Here is a 26,858-nt window from a genome sequence, read left to right on the forward strand (position 1 = left end):
TTCATCATGCCACACCACGCAAAATTCTAAACAAGAAAATGCTTTATGTAGTGACTAGAAGTTTTGAAATTAAACCATTTTATTATTTTAATAAATTTATTCATGATTAAAATTGTAGATTTCTTATAATTTTAGTTTAGCTAACAAATGTGAGCTGCATAAAATGGCAAAAATTGAAGTATTAATTTATACAGCCGCATGCATTGGCTTTCATTATTATAAAACTTGGTTTATTTTGACTATAAAAGTGTCCCTCACCTGTAGGAACTTTACAATGTTCTTACAATTAAGATATGAATAAAATAGCTTTAATGACAAATTTGGATATGCGATGTTTGTATGATATCTGTCGTTTAGCTCGTTTCCCCTTTTCGCCACAGTTGCCGAGTGTCGACGAACGGGCTGGAAGAGCCGTTGCCAAGGTGCGTCATCAAACGTAAGTGATAGATGACAGTCGTTGTTCATGCACCCAACAGTGTGTTGGCACGTGAACGTAGGATGTGTCGCCCCTTCCGTAGATTCCTTTTAAGAATTTTAATAGCTTCCTCGTAGATAAGGTGGTTGTTAAACCCGCTGTCTGTGAATTTTGAGAACTCCCAGACCTGTAGAAGTAGTGCTATGTTATGTGTGAGGACTGTTTTAGTCTTGTAGTGCTAGAAATGTTAACACCGGTGTTGTTTTTCTGTCTGTGCATGACTACGAAATTCTTTACTTTAAACAATTATCTTTACATTTGATATACTGATATTTATTAGGACTTTTAACTGTCATGAAACATGAGAACGGTAAAAAAAAAAAAAAAGAGAAAAAAAAGAAAAAAGCATTGAGAGTTGTTTTGGAAACCTGGAGGAAATTGAGGAAGTGGTAATTAAATTCACAGGCAGGACTCCGTCTCATCCACATTTATGAACAGTACTTGGTGAACTTCAGGACATCTTAGACATCTTTTGCCTGGTCATACATAATTTGTTTAATGATAGAAATAGATTTGTCCGAATTTTGAAGTTTTCAAAAGGAGAACTCGAGATCCTGACTTAATTTCAAAAACACATGGTTTTAAACGAAATCTTTAAACATTAGAATATTTGATTATGTCTAGAATAAAATTCGGTGTGGTGTAAGAAGATCAGATGCAGGAAACTAAATCAAGTGCTGAAAATGGAACGAACTTTCGAGCCATCCCATACCTCTGCACTTTTGGTTTCTATTACAAGCGATGCTGTTTTTATATTAATTCTAATTCCGGTAATTTAACATGTAATTCCGATTACATTTATTTCTAAGTTTTGTACCTTTTTGAAAAATTTGAATATTTGCAAAATGAAATGACCATTCTTTCTAAACACCATTTAGCTGATACCGATATTTGAATTTGTGATTTTTTTTTAATGTTCTTCTTTGGAAGAAGCTTCAAATGAACAATTGATCTTTGTTACTTTTGTTATTCTGGTTTGTTATTTTTGTGAAAAAATTTATTTTTGGATATTTTACTGACATGTTTTTTCCGTTATATTCCTAATTAATATATGATCAAATTTCAACACATATGCTATCTTGTCAGTGATAGAAGTGGAGTGTCTTTTATTTAACAACCAACTGATTATCAAAAAAATAAAAAAACATAGCCCGATTTTAACGAACGTGATCTTCATCGCATAAATATCGATTTGGGAAGAGAAAAAATTGCTTTTGGGCTCCTCAAATTATTTTATTTCGGAAGAGAAGGAAAAAATGAATTTTTTTAAACAATTTTCACAAATATGCCGCATCGAAATAATTATGGCAAATATTTCAATTTCTTTGTAACGGAAACTTTAGTGAATAGGCAGCCGTTTTGAACTTAGAAGTAATAAATGTAAGAAATATTTCTCAAAACACACCGCATGAATAAAAGCCATTAGATTCATTCAACTGGAACCATATTTCTTCAGTTTTTTTTTTTTTTTACAGAGTAAAAAACTAAACTTACACAAGATGTCTACTATGTTTTCATTCTTTTTTTTACTTGTGTGACTGATGAATAAAGACTTCCGCCATATTTCAACTTCTCTTCTTTATATTCTAGCACACCTGCAGAATTTCTTTCTTTAGGTATAGCCGAATGCAGTACTGCAGATAGAGGAAAACAATCCCTCGCAGTTATATTTTCAAACCTCCCAGTACGAAACAGTCAGAGATTTCCTTTACATTGATCAGTTATATTGAGATACAAGACTCCATATCTCATCTGTCTCCACTCATGGAGGAGGTAGAAGATGAGATTATGTTAATCTCCTCATCAGTGAAAATACTTAAATAATAAGAAAATGCTTCTTCTCGTTTTACCCCTTGCATTCCCACTCCACCATACTCATTGAAGATACAGCCAAGGGGAAAACCCTGTCCACGAAAAGAGATATTTATTTCATTGAAGTTCAGCATTGGTTTTCAAACAGCGTTCACTCAGCGCGAACGCCGCCATCACCACAAGAATACTTTTTTTACCTCCATCTGTTGCCGTTCCTTTTTGGAAATGCTGACCAAACTGCAATAGTTGAAGGTAAGTGCACTGTGATCAAAGTAGAGAAACGCTCACTACTTTGGTCATAGTGCGGCAGTTCAAATCGCTTCTTCACACTTGTGGTCTGACCCTCGGGGATACTACAGTGGCTATAACCGTTGTTCTTTCACACTGTATGAAAAAGACATGAGTTCTGTTCCCCTCAAGACGGGAGGAATTTTTATAAGCTTTTCTCAATACTGTGGCTGAGTTATTTGGTCTCGGGAGAGCTAGGATTGCATAATTTTATCCTCCCAGAAACTTGGATTTTTCATTCTCGAAAACATAGGACATACGCAATTTATAGACTCAATCATTCAAATACAGCCTTTCTGACACAGGCAATCATTACACCACCGTGTAATGATTGCCTGTGTCAGACGCGTGTCTCTTCATCAACTGATGAAGAGACACGCGTCTCGAAAGCTACTGTTAGTATATATTTGTATTCTTACATTAAACTGGATTTATAACTTATACGTGTATGTTATTAAAAATATTCAGATAGATTCTCCTGATATTCGACAGTTAGTCGGCCTGACACAGCCAACAAACCAACTCAAGACACTGTCAGCTTTACACATCTAGTCTTACAAGGCTTCATCATGGATAGACCGTTTCATTGCTCGAATTCACCTGGCTAAATACACGATAAAAAACTAATTCTCTTCACCTCATTCGTCAAATTCATTATCTGCCCTTTTTATTGCATTTCTTGGAAATTTGGTTTTCTCCCATCATGACACTAAGAGGCAAAATTTATTGTAATGTCTCACAGCTCCAGCTTGCTTCCATTTTCTAACTGCATGGGCACCATCCAGTAGTGACGTTGATGTTGTCAGCGAGGAAAAGATCTTGATCTTTTCCTCGCTGATACATTTCAAGGTATGCAGTTATTAAAATAAGTTCATCATCCATAAACATAATTTCGTTCATCTGTACAGCTGTTCAACTAGGAGGTTGATGGTTGTATTCTGTTTACTCTATAACTGTAACAGAAGAAAGGTACAAAAACAAACAGTAAACAGATTCTACATACACCATTTAAGTGTCTATACAAAATAATTTTGATTTTTATATACTGTACAGTGAAAAGGTTTTCAACATTTTGAAGTTATATGTTAAACAAATCAATAATAAGATGTAATTATTTATAACCTGCCAGTTTTTCATGCGGAACATTCATCAGTTGTTTCTTGGCTTCTCCCTATGTATATCTCTTTTAGCTCGACGAGAGTGCAATAGCGGAAAATCTATAGGTCTTGTCACTGTTCAGCTTCTTAGGGTCAGTGAATAATCTATTAAATACCCGGATGGAACTAAATGGAAATATGTGATCGGGGAGGGGATTCGCGCTTTGCAATTTCGATTCGGTTACGTAGATTGGATGGCTTCTTTTATTGACATCTCAGATGGTGAGACGAGGTTTCGGAAAGTAATTGACCAAGGATGACAAATTCCTAGACGTAATAAGATGATTTCATAGTAAGCAGGACCGATTTTGATATTTTAATTAGTATAGACCTTCAATTCCTTTCAGCTATTTTAGGAGCAGTGTTCAAAATATAAGAATCGGACTGGTAAATTGGAGACACAGAAGTTAATGTTAACTAGATACTTAAATCGCGGTTTCTGATGGTGTTTCTTCCAGTGGAGCCTCTGTTCCATGGCCCTTCCTAGTTTCGTGCCGTTTGATATTACAATAGCAGGAAGTTGGATTATCCACGTGATTTCTGTTCCACTTTTCCTTCATTGGACTACAGTTTTAAATCTTCCGATACTTGTTCAGATAGTGCCACTAATGTTGTCTTTTATAAAGAGCCCTCCATGGAAGCGTATTCGCCACGATACATCATCGATTTCTACTGCTTTGGGGGAAAGAGAGGTCTGAGTTGGATACTCGTCAACGACTGCAGAAATTTCTAAAGTTCTCTTAATTTGAGGCAGTGGTTGGAGGATGTAGAGTTTTTATTTTTTCTAGTGAGTTATTCTGAGTTTTTCATCCTGTACAACGTCCAAATCGTATTGTGGACACGCATTTCTGCGAACATAAATACACCTACGGTTATAAGCACACAATTGAGACCAATTCGTTAAGACCAATATTTTATTGGTATTAACGGTTCCCAATATTTTATTGGTGTCTCGTAAAAATGAAATAATTTATTCTTCATTCCACCGAAACTTCTCTTTTATCTACATCACGGTTATCCAACAAATGAGCAGCTCATGATAAGAAGAATATTGCAATTAATTTGTATCCTAATTTCCAGCATCATTTTCTGCCTACAGGAAAACTCGCAGCATTTGTAAATAAGTTATTATTAAATCCAAAGCCAGTTTTGAATAGTCTAAAAGAAGAAACTTGTAACTTATCCAAATTATAGTCAAAACTTTTGGTCACAGAAACTGGCTAGAACTGTGCTCCACCCTAGTTTTAAAACCGTTTCCACCGGATTGTTTTATACTCCTCTATACTTCTACATCCATTACCAATTATGCATCTTCATCTAAAGATAAAACTGACTTATCGTCTAACTCTTGCATTTACGATCTCCTCCTACTATGCCAAACACATTCCATTCAGTACCTCCCGTGGTCTTCCGACAAAATGACTTAAGGGGATCTCCGAACAATCTTAATGAGAAGACTTCAGATCTTGATCGCATTTCTCCACGTGTTCAAAAAACCTGTGCTGCAGAGTTAACTCCTATTTTGTTTCGCCTTTTTACTCTCCCTTATTCCACCGATGGCTTTGCAAATTTGTTTATATCCAGCCAATTTTCAAAAAATAAAACAATAATAAATAAAATGACGAATCTCCCCAGGAAGTTGTCGCCCTGTTGTGCTTCCCTTAAATGTTTCCAAATTATTTGACAAATCCATCAAACTCTTAGAAGATCTTGAACCTTCTGTTTGATTAACAGTTACCGATAGGGATTCCATCAGTGTCGATCCATTGGTGATACCGTGGCTTATATTATTTACTTGTGAACAAATTCCACGAAATGTTTGGCTAAATTCATGAACTTGCTATCGATGTTCCAAGGTTTTGGATTATATTTTACATGAATGCTCCCTAAAAATTTCTATTTCTTGGTTGCAGTTGCCCAAAATGTGTTCTTTCGCTCACGCTCTGCCTTCTTTATTAATGATCTCCCAGTGGCTCAATATCCGGATATCCCGTTCATAGCTTTGCTATTGATAGTACACTGCAATCTTCTCTTCAGTTCAGCAAATCCTGCCTTATATATAAACATTTAACTTCTCAGATAAACACTACTAATCCTTTAGCTGAAATCTGGTAACTGTTCGGTGGGGGGAAGCAGGTTTGATTCATTTCAATCATTCAAAAACCCAGTCCTGTTTTCTTTCTCCCAAAAGGCTGTTGTTCCCATGCTCATCTGGAATGATACTCAGATTTATATGCAAGTTTTTATATAATTATTGGCATTACTTCTGATGTTCTTGGCCTGCATATATCAACCTCTCCTTTTGCTTCCTTTGCATCAAAGGTACTATGCTTTCTCTTTTGCTTTCGACATTACTTTTCTTTCAAACAGCTATTGACCCTACAAATCACATACTGTATTTTTACCACGCTTAGTTTTGTGTTCTCCGAAACCGCACTGAATCACTCTGTCCAAAACAGCGAGTTCTGATTAATTGGACATTTCGGAATTAGCATATATAATTCTGCCGGTTTCTTCAAAACCAGTTCGAACGCGTGCTTCAATAGAGAATGCGTGCCTCAATAGATTTAACTCGCTATTAGTTAAAATTCGCACCCAAATTTTTTCCCTTCCTTTTATATCCCTTCTACTTCTATTCTTTGGAAAACCTTCCTTCATATGTATTTTCTGAATATATTTTTTGTTTTATCAGCCCATAGTATACTGATACTATTGATTCCTGCAGTCTTTTGTGTTTGGGGTTTTACCATAAAAAATGCATCAATAAGCAAAGCCAATAGAGAAGATGGCAAAATCCACAACTTGCCATCTTCTAATTTCTTTACAAGCAGGCTAATTTGACAACCTGAAATGCTGATCTTTAATTTTATGCCCTGGGATGTTTCTCTTCATCTTGCTTATTACTTGCAGGTGGAACAGTGATTATGATCACTGTCCTCCCCACACGGGATGAAAAAAGCTCGGGTTCGAATACTTGCAGTCATGCTAGGAACTCTTATGGGTTTTTTTCATTTCGTAGGCTGAGTTAGGCTGAGTTAGGCAAGATCCACAACTTGCCATCTTCTAATTTCTTTACAAGCAGGCTAATTTGACAACCTGAAATGCTGATCTTTAATTTTATGCCCTGGGATGTTTCTCTTCATCTTGCTTATTACTTGCAGGTGGAACAGTGATTATGATCACTGTCCTCCCCACACGGGATGAAAAAAGCTCGGGTTCGAATACCTGCAGTCACGCTAGGAACTCTTATGGGTTTTTTTTCATTTCGTAGGCTGAGTTAGTCGGTTTCAAGAGGATAGCAAGGATTTTCTCCTGGAAACTCGGGTTTTTCTTACAGAAAAACAGGAAAATCGACCGGGAAACACGCAATTTATGAACATAATACATATGGGTGTACGTTGTTGTTCTCGAGTAACTTTGTACGATAGTTTTGTGCGTGAAAACGGAAAACACAGCGAATGAAGTGGCTGAAGTTAGCGAAATTTTATGAATTATTGAAGCTTGCCTTCGAATCCATCAATATCGCGAGACAGTTCCCCGCCCCCGAGTGTATTCCCCCAATTCGGTGCATCTCTTAAAGAGTGAATGTGTTGCTGCTGATGATGAAGTGTCGCATGCGTTCTTCTCAAGTAACCGTTGTACGATAGTTTCGTTTGTGTGTGTTCATCTTATATTTACCTGTCCCTATCCACGGAGCTGTGATGGGATTGCTTGTAAATTCCTTTGAGCAGTAAAGTATGTTCTATTCTTCAAATCTAGTTTAACAGAAAACTTGAAGCACATTTAACAAATCACCATTGTCTGTTGTTATTAATTCTTTTGCAACTTGGCTCAATTATTCTGCAATATTCGATGTAGCAGGTTTATGTCGTCTCTTGACTCTGGGTCATTGTAAAATGGGTATAATATTATTAATGGGTAAAATTAAAGGTGGCATGAGATGGCCGTGATGTAGAGTTGTGAAACGATATCTCATTAATGCAACTTCTTGTCCGTTACGTTTCCGTTGCGTCTTCGATTTCCTTTACAGATTTCCGAATAATTTTAAATCGAATAGTTGTTCGGTATTTTCTCCACTGGTGTCTCGCCTACTTATTGCAGTGAAGCTTTACTTGTAAACTGTATGGCATTACAGTACAAGGATTCTTCCTGCAGAGGGGACGAAAAAAATTACTAAACGCGACACCTCTTTATAAATAATAAGCTCATACAGCTCGAAATTTCCTGTCAAACGTATTTCGAGGATATTATTGGTGATGAACAGACTAAATATTTCATGAAGAGAAAACGTTTCTTTAAATATTTATAATATTTAAATTCATATTATATCAGGAAGGTGGGTTTCGTACTAGTGGAGAGCTTTTCTTCTAGTAATCAGATGATCTGATTTAATCTCGTTCATACCAAGAACCCGACTTGCAGTGTGGGGTTCTCTGTAATGCCGGCTTAACTTCGAAATGAAAGATGTTCTGTTAAAAAAAAAATGTGCAGCACTAAGTTTTCGTGAAATGCCGAGCCTTATCTGTATTCGTATCATTACTTAGTAACGACAGTAAATTCAGTCACACAGCGACGAGGTGTTAAGGATTATCGCAGCGATAATTATACATCCATTATTGGACAAACGGTGTATCGGTACTTATGTAAATAATGTATTATAGGCAAACGTAGTAATGGTTTGTCCATAATCACAACACTTTGCACTGCATCAACAATTGATTTTAACGGCCCTTGTAGTTAATAATTTAATATTCTTCGATTAGTAACTGCCAGTTTCACAGTGGCTGAGATATCCTAAGCAGTTTCGCTTTTAAAACTAATTTGTTTCGCGGCTTTGTAGAACCGATAGTTTCAGCTAAATCACTTGTTATTATAGAAAGTGACAGTAACTTTCAGAAGCATTTTCAGTATGACTACAAGTTTAGAGTTTGCCTTTCAAATATCTCTTTCATCTTCTAACACAACGAGAAGCAGGGCTAGTTGTAATCAAGTTAAAGGTTCATATGATAAATATTTATGATAACCATTTTCATTATTTTTATTTTACTTTGTTGGAAAATTTTCCTCAGTGCTTTTCTTTTAACTCAAGTTTACAAATTATTGTCATTTAAGACACCCTTTAAGTTACAAGTATACATATGCGGCACCTCTGAAATTGAACTAAATCGAGATCTTGTCAGATTACGCTGTTTTCATAATGTTGGTATCTATCATGAACATATACATAATATCTGGATCAACTAGTTAAATTCCTTGACTTCTTTCTGGTAGCAGATTCGGGGACTTTTTTTTTATTTATTAAAGAGGGCGGTCCCAGCCAACTTTCCTGGCAACCCCACCACCACCTATTGCAGCACTGTACAGGTAATTTATAATATTATTATACTACCACTAGTTGGTTACCATTCCTGGCGCATGGAGACAACAAGGGATCTGCCAGCGTACGGAAGGTATCAAATACAGCATCAATCGTCTGCTAGCTGACTGATGACACCATATATAGCATCAGTATAATACCCCCAGTTGGAAGATATGTCAGTTCTTTAGTTCATATTTCAATGAAACAGCTATTTCGCAACAAAGTTGATCATGAGTTTGCTGGTCTTGATTAGTGGGTAAGTCTTTCCCGCTAGGAAATATTTCACTGTTTCACTTCACCACAGAAAGTCGACTTTGCACTTCACTTCATGAAATTACAATCAGGATAAAAGAGGAACTTTATAACTATATATAACTATATGCAGCTGATGTACTCATCACGTAGCAATGTTGAAGCCCTGATAAAGAATAGCACTGCTCAGGAAATGGAACGCAATCCATATGCAAATCCATGCAGCAATGGAATGAACAGGGGATGTAGTATCTTTTCATTAACAACTAAGGAATACGCAGCTCAGTAGCAGACAAGTCTGACCCAACATCTTCAAGAAGTAAAGCAACGATTCGTTATTCAACCGTCGCTATCATAAGCGGCAGGCTCGCCGTGGTGATTTAATCCTCCACAAGAGCCCCTAACGTGAACCCAGCCAGCCAGAGGCGATAGGAGCGCTTCAAGGGTGATGGATCACAAATGCAAACTCATGTCTGGTCCCTGAATGCTGTCCTACTTCAACATCAAGATCAATTTCATAGTTGTATCACCAGGTCATATTGGTCGCATACCACTGTACGAGATATTTCTCAGGCGTAGACAATTTCTGATGTTCTATCTGAATTGCAAGACAGCTTCTACTCACTTGTTCGGATGAAGTGCTATTTATGATTCTACTCACTAACCTAAACAGGACCAGAGCCAACTGTTTCGTCAGGTAACCCATTGGTGTGTAACCTTTTGACCATCAGACTAACCATTGAAACGCCGATGCCTGTTTCAAAAAAAGCAATATTTTTCGTCAGATCAGCCACACAGACATTCGCACAAAGGCATGCCATTCATCTCACAAACCACCCATCGTGGTTTCAACTGGGTAAGCGCGCACTATTGTTCGAAACGGTTACCTCACATCCTGTGCTTACCCTGTTTCAGGCAGTAGAATGGATCCAACATCAATGGAGCTGTAATGCTTATCATATCTTTCTATAAACACAAGAAACACCTTAATTACTGCACCTGAGGGACACATCCTAATGCATCGGAAGAGGCGTGAAACAGAGTTCTGTGCAACGCAATGAAAGCCAATAAATTATAGTATATGTATAAGTAGGAGAACACTGAAGCGAGAAGTACCATTTGGACAAACATTGTGCAGTGCTACAAGGACACGCGTGCATAATAATACATTGCTCGACAAAATTAACAGAACAAAATGTTTCTCATTAATATTTTATTGTGAACAGTGTCGCTGAAGGCCAATATTTGATATAATAGGCATCCTGGCATGAAAATTCCGAGTATCCAGTAGAAATCGATCTACCACCTTAAGAGCCGCACGTTATGCAAATTATTCATGCCTATAAAAACAGAGGTTGTGACCACATCACTTCATTCCTGTTTCTTGGCTAGCTCAGTGTGATAGCCCCATCTCCATTAATCAGAATGACGTCATTGTCTTTTAGATGATTCTGTGAAATAGCGGGCCGTTGGAAGACTTGAAGTCGGACAGTCGCAGGCGGAGATGGCACATTGGCTTAATGTGTCACACAGTGTCTTCTCGGCCATATGGAAGCGGTTTCAAGAGACAGGAACCATTATAAGAGCTTGCCATGTTCCCCCGAAGGCTACGTCAACCTGAACAGAGCGCCATCTGGCTCTAACAGCAAGACGAAATCCTACAATGTCCTCTTATCAACTGTCTCTTGAGTTTGATGCGGTCACAGGTGAAAATATTTGCAATCGGTCTGTGTTAAGAAGGCTAAATTCAAGCAGACTCGATGCAAAGAAGCCAGTGGTTTGTTTCCCATTAACCCCAAACCACCGCAGAGCTAATCGAAATTTGTGCTATGAACATGTGACTTGGAGCCCTGAAAAAAATGGGTACAGTTCTGTTTTCTGATGAGTCCTTTTAGCCCACAAACAGATTATAGACGTTATTTGATCTGGAGACAACGAAGAATACTGTACCGTCTAACGTTAGAGAAAGGAACACTTGCGGTGGAGGCTGTGTTCTTGTGTGGGGCGGAATAATGATCAACGGTACCCTGTGTGTGACGTTTTTAGGGGTGCGATTGTCCTAGATATAATTTTCATGTACGACAACGCCATTGCACATATAGCTGCAGCTATAACTCAACAACAACAAGAAATAGTAGATGAAAATCACAACTATCATCCTGCCTCTGCGGAATCCCCCTTCACTAACATTGAGATGGACCTGGCAATAAACAAAATGAAAGTAGAAAAAACACCTGGTGCAGATCTGCTGGAAGTGGATGTGGTTAAAAAAATTGCAGAATACTATCCTGTTACTTTCCTAAGCCTTCTAAATAGGTGCCTGACAGAAGCACCTTTCCAACATCCTGGAAAACGGCAACCTTGAAATTTATATTGAAAAATCCCGACAAGCCACCACAAATTCCAACCTCTTACCGCCCGATTGCTTGCTCTCTGTAATGGCCAAGTTACAAGAACGCCTGCTCCTGCTCCTGCTCCTTCCTTCATATCTGGCGGTATGTTCTTCATACCGCCAAATATGAAGAACAAAAACTTCCAAGTGACAAACAATTTGGATTCAAAGCAGGTTGCAGCACAGAAGATGCCATCAACAGATTAATCACTCAAGCAACTCACACAGCCTTTCAGTACTTCCTTGCAATCATGGTAGACTTCGCTGGGGCCTTTGATCGACTATGGTGGCCCAGTGTTCTTCGGAGGCTTCGGCAATCAAATGTTTCCAACAACCTATATAAACAGCTTATGGTCATATTTAACTGGCAGAAAAGTCCGAGTTACCAACAGATTCCAGACAGTGACTAGATACATCGATCGAGGCTGTCCGCAGGGCTCTGTGCTTGGCCCGTTCCTCTGGTCTATTGTCCTGGATGAGTTCCTGGGCATGGACCTGGGAGGTGTTGAGCCCTTGGCCTTCGCGGATGATCTTGTCCTTTTGATATGTGCCAACACCAGGGCGACCCTGGAGAAAATGGCAAATGGAGCACTGGTAAAACTCCGGAACTGGGCAGCCCTGCACAACCTTACCATTTCGGGAGAGAAAACAAAATCCATACTCCTTAAAGGCAGGCTACAAATCACAAGACCACCTACAATAAAATTAAACTTTACACCCATACGACTGCACACTGAAGTCAAGCTCCTAGGTATCTTCTTAGACTCGGAGCTTACCTTCCACCACCACCTAAATCTAGCCAACAAAATTCAAAGGTACAGTGCTATGATAAGGCAGGGCAGATTGGGGGCTGAAGCACAAGGCTCTTTACTCTCATATACCAAGGTATACGTGCCAATTGTGTGTTATAGTGCTTCCTTCTGGTACAGAAAAGCCATCCAAGCAAGAAATAAACGTAAGCTGGATTCAATTCAGAGGTTCATGCTCCTTTCAATTTGCAGGGCGTGTCGCACCGTCAGCACCCCTGCTCTGCAAGTATTAACTGGATGTCAGCCACTATACTTAGAAGTGGTTAAAAGAGGGCTTTTTTATCATTTAAGGAAGGGAGTTTCAATCCAACTGCTTAATTTCCAACTTGACACCACAAACGGCACCAGGCAGGAAAGACAACGGATAACCCAACATCTACAAGAGATATGGCAGCATGACTGGGACACTACAACAAAAGGAGTCATCACAAAACGATTCATTCCTTCTATAAGCTCATCTCATCCAGAACCTCCACCCTAGTTTTCGCCTGGCCTCCATGTGACCTTTATCATCACCGGCCATGGATCCTTCCAACAAAAACTGACCGCCATGGGAATCGAGAATGATACACGTTGCCACTGCGGCGAAGAGAAGTCTTGGGGGCACTTCATGTATGAGTGCCCCAGCTACGACAACATTAGGCTTAAATTCCTCACCACAATACAGAAAAACCTTCACAATCAAGAATTCACTCTGCTACTCGAGGAAGATACCTATAAGGCATTAACCACCTACGCGCAGGAAACATTTGCACTTAGGCGAGCTAAGATTGCAGAACTCAGAGCTCAAGAACTAAACCGGACCGGCGTGGGATAACTCTCCATCCCCCCAGAACAACACAGACATGATCATGCTAACCGTAATAGGGTAGGATTTATTGCAGGCACCATCCTAGGTGCGGGATGCTGGCACTCCTTGGAGTTTGGGATTTAAAAGTCATTGCAAACCCGAAATGGGTGGGATATACTGCTGGCACCGATCTAGTTGCGAGATTGCTGGCACTGACCACAGTGCGGGATCTACAGGCACTATGCCATTGGCAATTACACAGGGGCGCCTGTCCCCTATGACTTTTAAACCAACTCCATTTCCTATACTTCGCCTAAACTAGAGTGGATTTATTCCAGCCTGTCAACCCACCCAAATTTATTCCCCCTTCAATCCTCTTTTTTTTTATCTCTTTTTTAATCTATTACTTTTTTATCTATTTTATTTTATTTATTTTTATTTTTTAACTAATTAATTTTTTATTATTATTTTTTTTTTAAATTTATATATATATATTTATTTATTTATTTATTTTTTTGGTCTTCGTCAGTAAGCTCAAGCAACCCTGGCGGAGGCCAGCCAGAGTATAATGGGCAGCCTGGCTCACCTCTTAGTGGTGGTGGCGGGCAACGTGGAGTTCCCTTAGGCCCCTGCGGCTAAGCAGCCAGAGACAGAACAACAGAACACAGCACTACTCTGTCACAAACCAGTCACCACACTTTTTCTGGCTTTTACAGAGATTCTGTAATTCTTCACAAAGTATCATGGTGCAGATGTGGGAAACCACCGGTGGCGCCTTCCACAAAACACTATACCACTATGCACATAGAGCTGGAAGATCGCGGAGATGGGGGAACCCCTGGTGCCGTCAGACAACTAACACACTTTGCACTTGCACATAGAGCCCAAGTATATTATTTACGATGTTTCGAGAAAGTCACGCCGGAGCGCCGAATTCTCCTATTAGACTTTATCTGTTTTCCACATTATGTTTGCTCTCCATTTCAAGCACAATTCCTCTTTCTTATCTTTCCTACTCTTGCCGCTTTTAACATTACTTTCATCGCCTTTCCCATTCCATGTCGAACATCTTTACTGCTGCACCTTAGCTTTTGTTGCTCTTGTGCCAGTAAATTCCAAATCCATCTTCACTTTTTAGAGGCCTAATTGTCATTAGCTTTGCTAATAATGCAATGATTTTCATCAAGAGCCTTAATATTAGTCTTCACCAATCCTATCTTTTTTCTCATCAGTCGCTACTCCTGCAGAATCTGAATTCCTAATAACATCACTGTACAGCATCTTCCTTCTCAGTTCGTCATTGTTATCTGAATGTGTGTTGAAGGTCTTATTCGAGTCTGATCTGTTTTAACCATACCCATACTAATGAGACAAATGAATTTTCTTTTTAAAGTTTTCATTTTGGACCGCTAATTCAATTGCAGCACTTTCCTGAGTGCCCCACCACGATAGGATTTCGCTTATTGGTACTCTACTGATGCTATTCTCTTTATCGGAAAAAAAAGTCATGTATACTTGACCGTAACATGTTAGTTGTCTCAGTTACCGTGCATAGGTATGGTCTATCGTCACCACTGGTACTGTGACCCCCTGAGTAACTTCACACACACTTCTTCAACCGTGAGCTAAATCTCCCAAACGGAATCAGAGCATTGAACTCTACTTAAATCAACCATATCTGCCATTGTAATTTTATCGTGTTGACTATCCTCCATGACCAAAATCCATCTCAATATTTCTGGTAATGCTATCAAGAGCTGCTTGCTCCTCCTGCGATATAGAGTTTCCTTCGCGTTATGCTTCCTATGTTTCGCATATCTCTTAAGATGCACGTCCCTAGACAATTTGATCATCAGTGAGGTTGGAGTTCCAGTAACAATTTCACGGTCCGCTCCTTTTGATTGTTCCTTGTTAGCATTAGTGCAGAGTATGGTTCATCCTCCTGAACATGATAATATGTTGACAGTGGCTGTCTTCCAATGCAACGTCAGACACAATATCCTCCCAATCCTTACTCGGTGTCTGTGTATCATCAGAAACCGGCTCATGAGATGTTTCAATCACTTGCACCGGATTCTAATGTGTCTGTCATCTTTGTGCTTGTGTTCAAGTTTCTGTTTTGGTTTTTTCTTCCTCACATTCTTTTTCTTAGATCCCGTCTCATGACCATAGTCCTCACATTATCTAGCCAAATTATTAACATGTCTGCGATACCTGCTAGACATAAAGTTCGACCCTTTCTGAATCTGCATACCATGTTCTTTCTCACTCGCACTCGAGACTAACTCATGAAGTTGAGAGAGTTCTAGATCCTCAATACTTTGAAGTTAAACAATGCAATCCTTTTCTTTATTTAGTGCTTGTCCTCTCCAAGCCGCCATTATTTATGAAAAATTGTACAGTTCAATCTATCTATCTGTATGTGTTAGTGTGTCATATAAAGAAGAAAACAGACAACATAACATGCTATGCAATAGTGCGTTACAACATACTGAAACAAATTGATATTTATTGAATCGTGAAATCCCGATGGCGCTAAAAGCTCACCTTCATATTTATCTCATTTACTGTATCATAATAGTACGCTGCCAGGTACAATCACACACTTTAATATAAATATATTGCACTTTTGAATTAGAAAGAATTCTTAGAATAAGAAATGAAAAGGTACTACTACTTCAAGATCCAAAATAGCCCACATCTCATAGATAGCGACTATCTCAAGACATGAAGCATGTGAAGATGCCAACCGTGGTTGAATGACTAGCAATGGCTGTAACTATTAGATATATTGGTAGCATCAGCAAGCATAGGCAGCCATTACCAGTAAAACAGTTGGAGAATGTTCCAAAAATTGACGAACGCTAAAAAAGTACAATATTTTCTATTATAATCGATAAAGAAACACCAAATTCAACATAAAAAATATCACCACGGGTAAGTTCTCCACTTCCTGAATCAGAAGAGTATATTTATTTTCATCTGTAATATCACTTTCCTAGCAAAACTGCTATTTAAAAGTTCTGAGCTAACATTAACACGACTATCACTATGTACACACCGCAGATTCGAGGGACTTACTTTGAGATGCCCATTCACTGCATGTATACACTATCCCATTAAAAGTATTGGGACGCTGTCATGTTTGTTAAAACCCGAGTTTTAATGAAACAAATTAATAAACTTGTAGACTAACTTTTAAGTTCAGTAGAATTCCTTTGACAATTTACTTGTAGAAGGAATTGTTTTTTTTCCTCTTTCGCAGATCAGTTGTAGAAAGGATTTATACTGGCCGCACCGTGTTTCGGAGTTTCATTTAATCTCAAATTTCAGTCGGATTCAGTATGGATTCTCCCCCCCCCCCAGACTAGTTGTTGAAATTGGTTTTCCTCAAACCACCTTGTACATCATTTGCTCTGTGGGATGGACCATTATCGTGCTGGAACCTGTAGAGCCTATTTACACAGAACTGCCAATGTGTGGACACCACACTCTGATGTACTATGTAAGACTCAGCACTGATGGTTTTTGGCATTACAACCAACGGTCCGAGAACCCACCACGGAAGCAGTCCCACACCATAATCCCGCTTTGTTTGAACTTTATTTTGCGCACAATAAACTGCGGGAGATGACATACTTAAAGCACTCTCCATATTTTCACTCCACATCACGGGACTTGGCCATTTTCCTTGGTCCAAGAATTATAGGCTGGACACCACAGCAAAAAATGTCTGGCGTTCAGTCGGTATGATATCATTGTAGGATTTGTGAGCAGTAGCTCTGCCATGAAAACCTGTGCTGTGCTGTGAAATTCCCTGCGGACAGTGCACTCCTGCGGGCAACTAGAGGTCTAATATAATACTTTCCAAAGACATCACTTTCTTTTGGGATCGACGATTTCTATCCGTCAGTTATTTTGGCCTACTGACCGTTTATGTTCATCCGCATTGCTTGTCGTCCTTTCGCCTTTTCAGCAAATCGGCTTCAGTTGAGATTGTGAAATTCAAATATGGCTGTCACACGCAGTAACAAATTTCTGACATGTCATCAGGCGATTGAGTTTCTTCGATTCACCGTAAGCTTCTTTCCACGGATGGATTTTTCTTCTTGTTTGTGAAATCTCTGCTATTGCCTGACAAAAAAAATGCTTCTACTTTTGCATACTTGTCGTTTGCGCTGTTCACTACGTTGAAAGGATGTCAGAATAACTTAGTCTGATTAATATGAATGAATGAATGAATGAATAGAATAGAATCTTTAATTGCAGCAATGATAGACATACAATTAGTCCCGTCACGGCATGGTGGTGCCAGGGGTTTACAAAACATATTTACAAAAGTTACATGAGAAAAACATAAGTTACATCAGATTATTAACAAAGCACAGTTTTACATTTTCAATTCGACGAGGATACCCTTCCTGTATTTTTTATTATTGACCACTTCTTGGAGGTCCCCGTCGATGGCTTGCAGTGAGGGCAGCATTTGCTTTGGCAGGAATCTGTCGGTTAGTACTAGCCGGTTGCAGTTTGCTAGCAGCTGTGCTGAAGACCGGAGATAAGGGGGAGGAATGCGCCAAGACCAGTGATATAGTAAATACAGTAAACCCCGTCAGAGTATTTACTTTTAATATTCGATTATGAGTTTATCTATCTATTTATTCCCAGTGTCTTTATTCGTCTTAGCCATTCTGACATTTTAGTTTAATTGTAATTTCAGCGGAATTTTTGAATGATCTGATGTAATTAGTTACAGGCATACAAGCTGGCAAGTGGAGCTCCACTTTAGAGGGAATCTGGAAACTTGCGATGCTACTGATTTAGGAGTGGCGGGCCTATATAAAAAGGTTTTGCGTACTTTGATAAGTTTGATTTCAGCGCTCCTGAAGTTTGAATAGCTATAAATCCGCTACTCCTGCAATAGAACATTCACGGCATGAACGAACTTCGGACAGCAATGAATCGGATCTGCTAGCGTCGTGTCATGGCCATTGGACTTGACATCAAGGCCATTAGATCACTGGACTGGACGCCTCTGGAGATATTTGTTTGAGGCTACGTGAAATACCGAGTATACCCGTGGAGGAACTAATGCATGCATAAGCCATACAAAACCATTAATGTCGTAATGATTTCGTCTATAAGCTCAAGCCTGTATTGTGGAAGACGATGAGTTTTTAGTTTTTCTCCACCTTCTCAGTTATGTAAATCATTTACAAGTATTTTTGATTTTGCTCTATTATTGTGATGCTGTGAGAAATTACGAGACAGGCCACAAGGGTTTTCCATTTTTTTCTTTATACACCTATGCCTGTTATTGCCTCCCCATAGGGAATTTATTATGTCCCTAATACATGGAGCTGATTATCATACTCGTTCATTCTTTGTTTTATTATTCTTTCTTTGTTCATTCTTTGTTTTAATATTCTTTCTTTGTTCATTCTTTGTTTTAATATTCTTTCTTTGTTCATTCTTTGTTTTAATATTCTTTCTTTGTTCATTCTTTGTTTTAATATTCTTTCTTTGTTTTAGTGTTTATTTAATGCTCATCCTTTGTTTTAATATTGGGCTCTTCTCTTTTGCCCTGGCAACAAAACTCCCGAGAAACTTAATGAAAACGCTATTGAAAAAGAGCTTATGAAAGTCCAGTCATAGTGTAACTCATTAAGTGCTGATTGGCCTTTACCATAAAGATGCGAAAATTACCTCATTAAGTTACCAATAAAGCATTGTATTAACTGAAAATTATCAGCTTAATTATTACAGCGTTAACATAAATTACAAGGCGTATTGCGCATAACGTGAAATGGACCTGCCAAATGGGAAGGCCACATCGTAATAAAGGCTCCTTAGTCTTTGTCCACGCCTCTTTAAAATATCGGCCTACTTCGCCGTGTCATAATATCAGTGATTTGATTAACTTAATAGTGGTGCGATGTGAAAAACCTTTTCGGTTTCAGACTCCTCCCCATTATTCACACTATCGGAGTTTGCGAGTGGACCTTCCTGCAGCGCACGGAGCCATCTTTTGGTTCCATGTGCTTAACACCGACACGCCGTACACGGATGTCGTCCACTGCCGACAGTAAAGACTCCCCCATTTTTCTTGATCACAAACTCTGGCCCTGACAGGCGAGAGGATTGGGAGTAAGGTTCGAGTGATGTGGCGGTCAGATTGAAGTACGAGGCGAGCTGAGATTTGGTTTCCGCTCTCCCTCTTGCCGCCAATCTCCATCAAAAACGAGAACTTCCACCGACGATTTCCAGTGATTACGGATATTAGTGCTCGCACGAACAAGACGAAGGCAGTAAATATCGCCAGATGCTGCTGAAAGTTATTAATTTTTCTGCGGCTTTTCAAAGATGTGCTCCGCAGAATGAGGTAAGAGTTCATAAAAAAGACCGTTGTTAGTTTCAAACAAACTCGCTGACTGCAAATATTGTTTTTCGATTGCTCCACACTCCGCGCAATCGTCTGTAATGGTTTTTGCTTTCATACCGATAACTTCAATGATAATGGAAGTTAATGGCTTTTACTTCTGGTCAAAGATCCCCAGTTCCTCCCCTCCCCCTTTACTAATTACCCAATCTGTGTACATATATCGTTCTCAGGAAAGCGGCCTTAATTCATCATGTAGCTGGAGCGCTTAATTATGTTTACCGATCACTGGGGGTGGTTGCGCGGTATGATGGTTGAAGTGCTTGTGCCTCTCAGATGCCAACAATCGCCGTTTCATAACTCTCTAAATATGCCTGTTCTTGTTGGCCCTCTACCGGATCACTGGTTGACGAATTACTGCTTGTTTTTTCTCTGCGCTCTACTCTTCAGTGCCAATTTTTATGACTTTCGCATTCAGCTTTCAAACATATCACACCGAAGTCATTTCTCTTTCTTAACTTAACTTTTTTTTTCTTGTTTTAGCTATAAGAAATGTGGCTGACGTTGAAAATAAAGACTCCTTATAACCTTAGTTCAAGTAGTTGGGATGGGGAGTATACGTGATCAGGCTTACTTTTTTCAGCGGAAACAAAATCCCTCATCCATATCCATGGTATATCAGGATAAGCAAAAATAATTAATGTGTATTCCAGACTTAAGAGAATAATTTGCAACTGATACTGCTCAGAATAGATCGAAGCACACTGAAACTCCTTTCCAGTTAGTCATACATATCGGCAACGTTATGCGCGTACGTCAGTATTAAAAATAAAATATTTTACAAGTATTAACGAGTGTTCATTTTCTTAGTTTTCCATTGCAACTCTTGACAGCATCTGTGAAGGGAATAGACACCTGTTTTCCCCAACCCATCAATGCTATTTTTGAACAATCCCAGGTATATACATTTGAGTGTCCCCTAACTTGTAATTAGTAGCTATAACTTGAAAAATTAGTTCCAAATCTGTATTCATATCAACTTCGCTAATTTCCAACAGAAGTTGTTAACTAAAAGTGTCTATATTTAATTCTAGTGCATTATTATTTTAAATTTTGTGCTCTACTTCCATAACATTTACTCATGTGCTTATTTTTATTTATTTATTTTTGTACTTATTAATATCCGATGGGAGCCCAACAAGGCTTGATAATTCTTTACAAGTCTTGATGATATTATTCTGTTGCTATAGCATTAAGGGCTTCAGTTCTTTTAGCCCTGAAGTGTTAATAGCTGTGACTACAGTGGTCATCATGGCAGATAAGTTTCTCTCATATGACTCAAATCTTTAATTGACATATCGAGCGAGATGGACTGGAACATTATCTTCCAAGAAACCATCTCAATCAGGGTCTAAATGAGCGCTGCACAATGCAGGTTGATACAAATTTAAAGACTGCAGATATTTATCGTTCTTTTGCGTTAGGCAACCGATTCCTTGCGATGTACGTATTTTCCCGGAATTTTCTGCTTCCGGTGGCCCTCTCAATAAGGGCACACGCTGGTTCGAGAGGTTAATGTCACGTTCTGACTTTGCAAAGAGTACAGCGCAGCCTAAACTTGCTTTCATTTTATTCAATGTTTCATTTTTTCCCCACAATTCGGCTGTTGTCCAATCGTGGTATTGATGGTATTTGAGTTATAAATGGTAGGGCCTTCTTTCTCGATCTATAACCAGTACAAGTAGGTTAAGGGTAGGGTAACAACTGCCAAATCTCCGATCTTAAAGTTCTTTGAGCATAGTTTGGAGATATATGGGTTGATCACTTCTCTCGCGTCAACGCTGGAAGTGATCATTCGATGTCGTTACAACTGAGTAGCAGTTTATGGCGTGCGAAGATACCCTTATTCAACCTCAAGCTCTTGTGACAGCTCTCTCTCGTGCAGTGGTGGATGTAGTCACAGTTATTCCTTCCGGAAGTGGGTTCCTCATCTCTTAAACACGCTGGATAGACTTTTTAGATGATCGTCTTGGGTAGCGCAATGATTTTGGTGGCTTAACTAACCAGCCTGTCAAGTTTTTAACTGCACTTAGAAATTTATGCAGTTACGGGCTCATATGATCCAGAAATTTGCATAAATATTAGTTGGGACACATGAATGCAGTTCTTTATGTGAGGGATAAGCTTAGGCATATCCCCCCACATTTGTTTCAAACGAGGCAACGCTGTGATGTATACGTTCAAATATTTAATCGCTGGTTAATTATTTAATTTGAGATCATCGTCTCAATCTTGGACAGCAAAGTGCTAGCTTGGTTTACATCAGTTAGCATCAATGACGTGTTAGTTTGTCAATTATAAGTTACAGTAATTAGAATATAAAACTCAAAAATAAACAGCCAAGTGAATAACAATAATATAATAGAAGATTTGGTGGTTATGAAGTTACAAATATTTTGAGAATAAAAATATTTATACAACAACAGGAATAAATTAAGATGGTTAATATATAAAATATAATCAGGAAAAAGACAATGCAATTAGCAAGAAAAAAGTCAGTTATCTTTGGTCCACACCTAAATCCATTGCAGGAAGTTACCATGGCAAATTCCATTTCATCTTGAATAGGCCTTGTCGGCTGCTTATATGAGGCTCTCTCGTTGCGGCAGTTGGATTAGTTTGTGGTACATCTTGACGTGTTAGAATTGGATTATGGAGGCGGTACTGCCAAGACTTGTGTTCTGATTTTATTAATTCCATTTCGTCCAAAGAAATTTGTTTACCAGCGATTTCTATCATAATTATGCACATAGAATTAAGTACAGATACGACAAAAAAAAAAAGATTTTCCATTTAAGCTCCATATTTACGTTTCTTCAGTATTTAATTTGTTCTCTTTTAAAATGCGGCACAACGTAAGATCATCGCTTATCACTCTACATTAAATTGCTCTAATTCAGGCTGCAATGAATATGAAAGAATTTGCCTTCATTTATTTTTATCGATTGGGGGGAAAAAGTATTGTTGACCGGAATGAATATTCAAAGTAATTTTTCTGCCGAGTTTTCAGTCTGTAAATTCAATCAAGCCAGTCATCTACTGTTATTTAAACTTATGGGTTAAATAACATTGTTGATCCGTCGAATTTATAATTAGGAGCCTATAATATATATATATTGCGCTTTTTTTTGTTATAAAGATTCCAGAATATTTCGTGTAATGAGCATTTTTTACAATACTGGCGTAATGGGGCTAACCCGTACTTCACAATTGTTTCGTAGCTATAAGAGGGTGTACACACCAATTAATTTTTTCTGACGACAAGAAAAAAAAATCAGTAGTCGAGAAAGAAATAACGAAAAAAATGTAGACACCTAATGGAATTTGAAGCAGGTGGAAACACGTTCTAAATAATGACGTGGCTATAAAATTAAGCATTGCTGTCCTCACAAAAGGGGAAGTTTAACAAACAAGCGGCTAGTTTTGTAGCTATCTGATCTTAATAAATAACTCTTGCTAACTTATCTAATTAACTGGCGCCACGAATAAAAGAAGGATAATTAAGAGCAGTTGATAGAAAAACGGTTTCAGTAAAGTAATTTTATCCGCAAAAAGAAATAACAAACTTAAATAACTAGTGGTTTCGAAGGGGTGGAAGTGACTACGCCTGTAATTAGGTCTTCATCGACAACCAGAATATTCTAAGATAATTGATTGACGTTAATGGTGTAAGAAATGCATTTGAGAGATTTTATGTACAAAAGATAATTATTTTAAATTGGATAATGTTTATTCTCTAACCCCGTTATGAATAATGACAGACAGCAGCTGTTAATTGAATTACAATTAAAGTTTTTAAGCCGACACGCTGAACGCACGAAACTTTTAAATGCGCAACAGAACGCTTATTAGTTTTCTTAAAACTTTAATATTTTCTTTCTTTATTTGTGTTTTCGCCGCATGCTGTGTACTCTTCGGTGTTCCCGCCTCTAGATACCAACCTGATTGCATTGTCCCACCCCACACTCCCCTTCTTTCTCTCTTCTAGAAACCAGCTAATGGCTCATGTGTACTGAAAGAGCGCAGTTTTGAAACCAATTCTGTGTACCATAATTAGGATATGGTGACCGGGTTTGAAGCGGAGGTAGGGACGTACCCGGAGAGAGAGAAGAGTGCTGTACAGCGAGGCCAGCAAGCCAAGCTTGAGATATCTTTCTAGAAGACTGATAATGAATCCTCCACACCACTGATCCTAGGAGAGGCAGTCACCGAGCCTAAACGTTGTCATGGAAACAGACCCTCGTTCTCGCGTGTCTGGAATGTATTGTAAGTTGTAGAGCGCGTGTCGGTCCTGCCTTACTCTGTATTTAGCCTTTCTCGCGAAGCAGATGCTCGAAGACTTATGGAAGAGTGCTCTAAGGTTTTATTTTTTCCCCCTCCCATTTTTTTTCTCCTTCCCCTGACAATTCCGTTTCTTTGCAGAATTTTTCTCGACGATGTCTAGACTTGGTTGGAGAATTAAGTTAATGAACCTGATATATTGACACTGTAACAAAATATTAGACGATGAATGACAATGTAAGTTTCAGTCGCAGTTGACAATGTTAAGTCGCAGATTTTCCTCCGTTATCCAGGATTGAAAATACTATACTGCTAGTTAAGAAGCATGACGTGGTAAGTCAATGAATGGCATAACAAAGCCGTACAAGGGTCGTAGAAGTGCGGTAACAGCGCTCGCGGTGTAATTATCTACTCTGTTTTGTTTACTTTCATATCATTCATTTATATGCGTGTAAAATGTGCTGCAGCGCTTTTTTTATGTAATTTGTAATATGTATAAGAAAGCTGTGGTAATAACTTTACGAGGAAACAGCAAAACTTTTAAAATAATTTTGTTTTTATAGCCGCTACAAATAGCTATATCTCGTCTGTGGTTTAGTCACCCGTCAAGAATTGCCACAATGAATAGTCAAGTCTCACAGTTACGGAAGCAGTTTTCTTTCTTTCTTTCTTTTTTTTTTTTTTTTTGTATGTATTTTCGAGTTAATTTTGTTAAAATTATTTCTGGGGACAAAAAAAAAAAAAAAAAGGCTAGATTAGTTCATAACATGTACTTATATATTGGTAATTACATATTAGTTTCGGAAGAAGCTTATAGATTAGATAGAAAAGTGCTCTGATGGAGCCGGGAAAAAAAAATAAATAAGACAGGAAAATACATTTAAACATAAAAAAAATAGAAGGCACACAGTTTTCCGTGGGAGAGAGAGAGAGAGAGAGAGAGAGAGAGAGAGAGAGAGAGAGAGAGAGAGAGAGATAAAAAAACTCCGCGTTTTTCCGGAACTGCAAGTTACTTAGAAAGCCTGCTTAACTGACCCGTGAAAACATTTGTGCTGTTTTTACTCCTTTTCTAATGTGATACAAAATATTCGAAATCTTCTGATTCCGAACATTGTATTGGAGAATTCACGGACTTGGTGTATAGCAATATTACTTGGTACTTGGTGTATAGCAATATTATTTTGGGAGGATGTCCCTTCCTCCTCCATTGTTAAGAACTGGTCAGCAGAATTTAAACGAGGGAGGGAGAGCCTGGAATATGATCCATGCAGTGGAAGACATGCAAAGTCCTCCATCACTCCAGAAGTGTGCATGATCTGGTGATGAGTGACAGTTTTATACATTGTCAGCGTCTTAGCATCTCACCTGAACGTGCGTGCCACATAATAATAGAGGTTTTCATTATGAAAAAGGTGTCAGCTGGGTCTCAAAATTGTTTCCAGCAGGTAAAAAACGCAAAAGAGTTGTCAATTCAAATGAACTTTTGCATCGTTTTCAAGCAGACCCGGAAAATATCCTTGCAAAGGTAGAAACGGGGTCCATCATTTTCGGCCAGAGACAATGGAGCAGTCCAAGTGGAAACAGTTTTTTTTCCCTCCAAAGAAAGCCAAGTCAAGTCGATTTTTTTTCTGCTGGCAAGGTGGTGACATTGGTTTTTTTTTGGGATGCTGATGAGGAGTCTTGCGTTTACCTTCAGAAATGCCACAGGAACATATCACGCAGACTTTACGAAGCGTTTTGCCCGAAAACAGCAAAGACAAAATTGAGCAAAGGAGGCTTGTTCCACCAAGACAACGCGCCTTTTCATAAGTGTGTCATTACCATGGCCACACTACATGAATACGGCTTTGAGATCTTGAACCATCCCCCATATTTACCAGACCTCGCACCATCGGACTTTCGCCTATTTCCTAATTTGAAAGAATACCAAAATACATGGCTGGCATTCATTTTCTCACCGACCGTGAAATCATTGCTGCAGTATATGCATTCCTGGAGGCCCAAGAGAAACTTTTCACAGCTGGAATCAACGCATTGAAGCGTCAGTGGCAAAAGTGTCCACTACAAAGGGAACTATGTTGAAAAGTAACATGTTACCAGACTCTTCAAATAAACCATTCATACTCAGGCCACGAATATTACAAACTCCTCTTGTGCAATGGATCTTAAACGGACTGTTTGTTTTAGTCTATGTGCTTGTTTCTGTACAGATTAAAAACTACCTTATTGATATAAACTACAGATGCCATAGTAGCCATTTGAAACGCGACACTGAAATGTGTCAGTGATTCGAACCTAGGGTTTTTTCCACACAGTGTGGCGATCATAGCTACTGCGCTGCACGCGAAGATGCTCTATTCTTAGCATATTACTAAGGTAACCTTCTAGAAAAATTGAATACATGTACATGGTTGAACGCTGATCTGTAAACTATTTGCAGATACTGTATTTTCTGCTAACGACGTAATACCTGACATTTATTTTTTCAGACATTAGAATCGTACGTGTTGCATCCTTGGCCAAAGTAATGCATTTAAATCATCAAACAGATGGCTCATAACATACATGAAGCTACTAAATTGTAAACAATTTTAATTCTTGACAAAATGGTGCTCACGTCCCTGCCACCACAAAACAGCCCAGAAATATGTATACAATTTTGTTGTGCATTCTTTGTTTTCCGTTACAGCGTTCCGATGTATATTATTTCTAATCAAACATGTTCTTCTTTTTTACCGCTTCATCGGAGCAGTTTTCTGTTTACTTTATAGCTGTTTCATAATCCTTAAAAACTATGATTGAGG

The 26,858-nt window shown here is 38.6% G+C and overlaps 1 protein-coding gene across 6 annotated transcripts in view; it reads left to right on the forward strand.

Moving 5' to 3' along the window:
• LOC150081815 (RNA-binding protein Musashi homolog Rbp6-like) overlaps window positions 1-26,858 on the forward strand; it is a 1,034,865-nt gene that overhangs the window by 50,367 nt on the left and 957,640 nt on the right. Inside the window, exon 1 of one of the 6 annotated variants that reach the window (XM_090378904.1) lies at window positions 402-436. The exons of 4 other annotated variants lie outside the window; for them this stretch is intronic. The gene's annotated coding sequence lies outside the window, so the exon portion shown is untranslated. Of the gene's footprint in view, window positions 1-401; window positions 437-26,858 lie in introns of those variants that run through there. One more of the 6 variants, XM_090378905.1, reaches the window with a different exon arrangement.

The sequence above is a fragment of the Mastigoproctus giganteus genome, chromosome 8 (genome assembly GCF_048544385.1).
Source record: "Mastigoproctus giganteus isolate SK-2022 chromosome 8, ASM4854438v1, whole genome shotgun sequence".
Classification (NCBI taxonomy): domain Eukaryota; kingdom Metazoa; phylum Arthropoda; class Arachnida; order Uropygi; family Thelyphonidae; genus Mastigoproctus; species Mastigoproctus giganteus.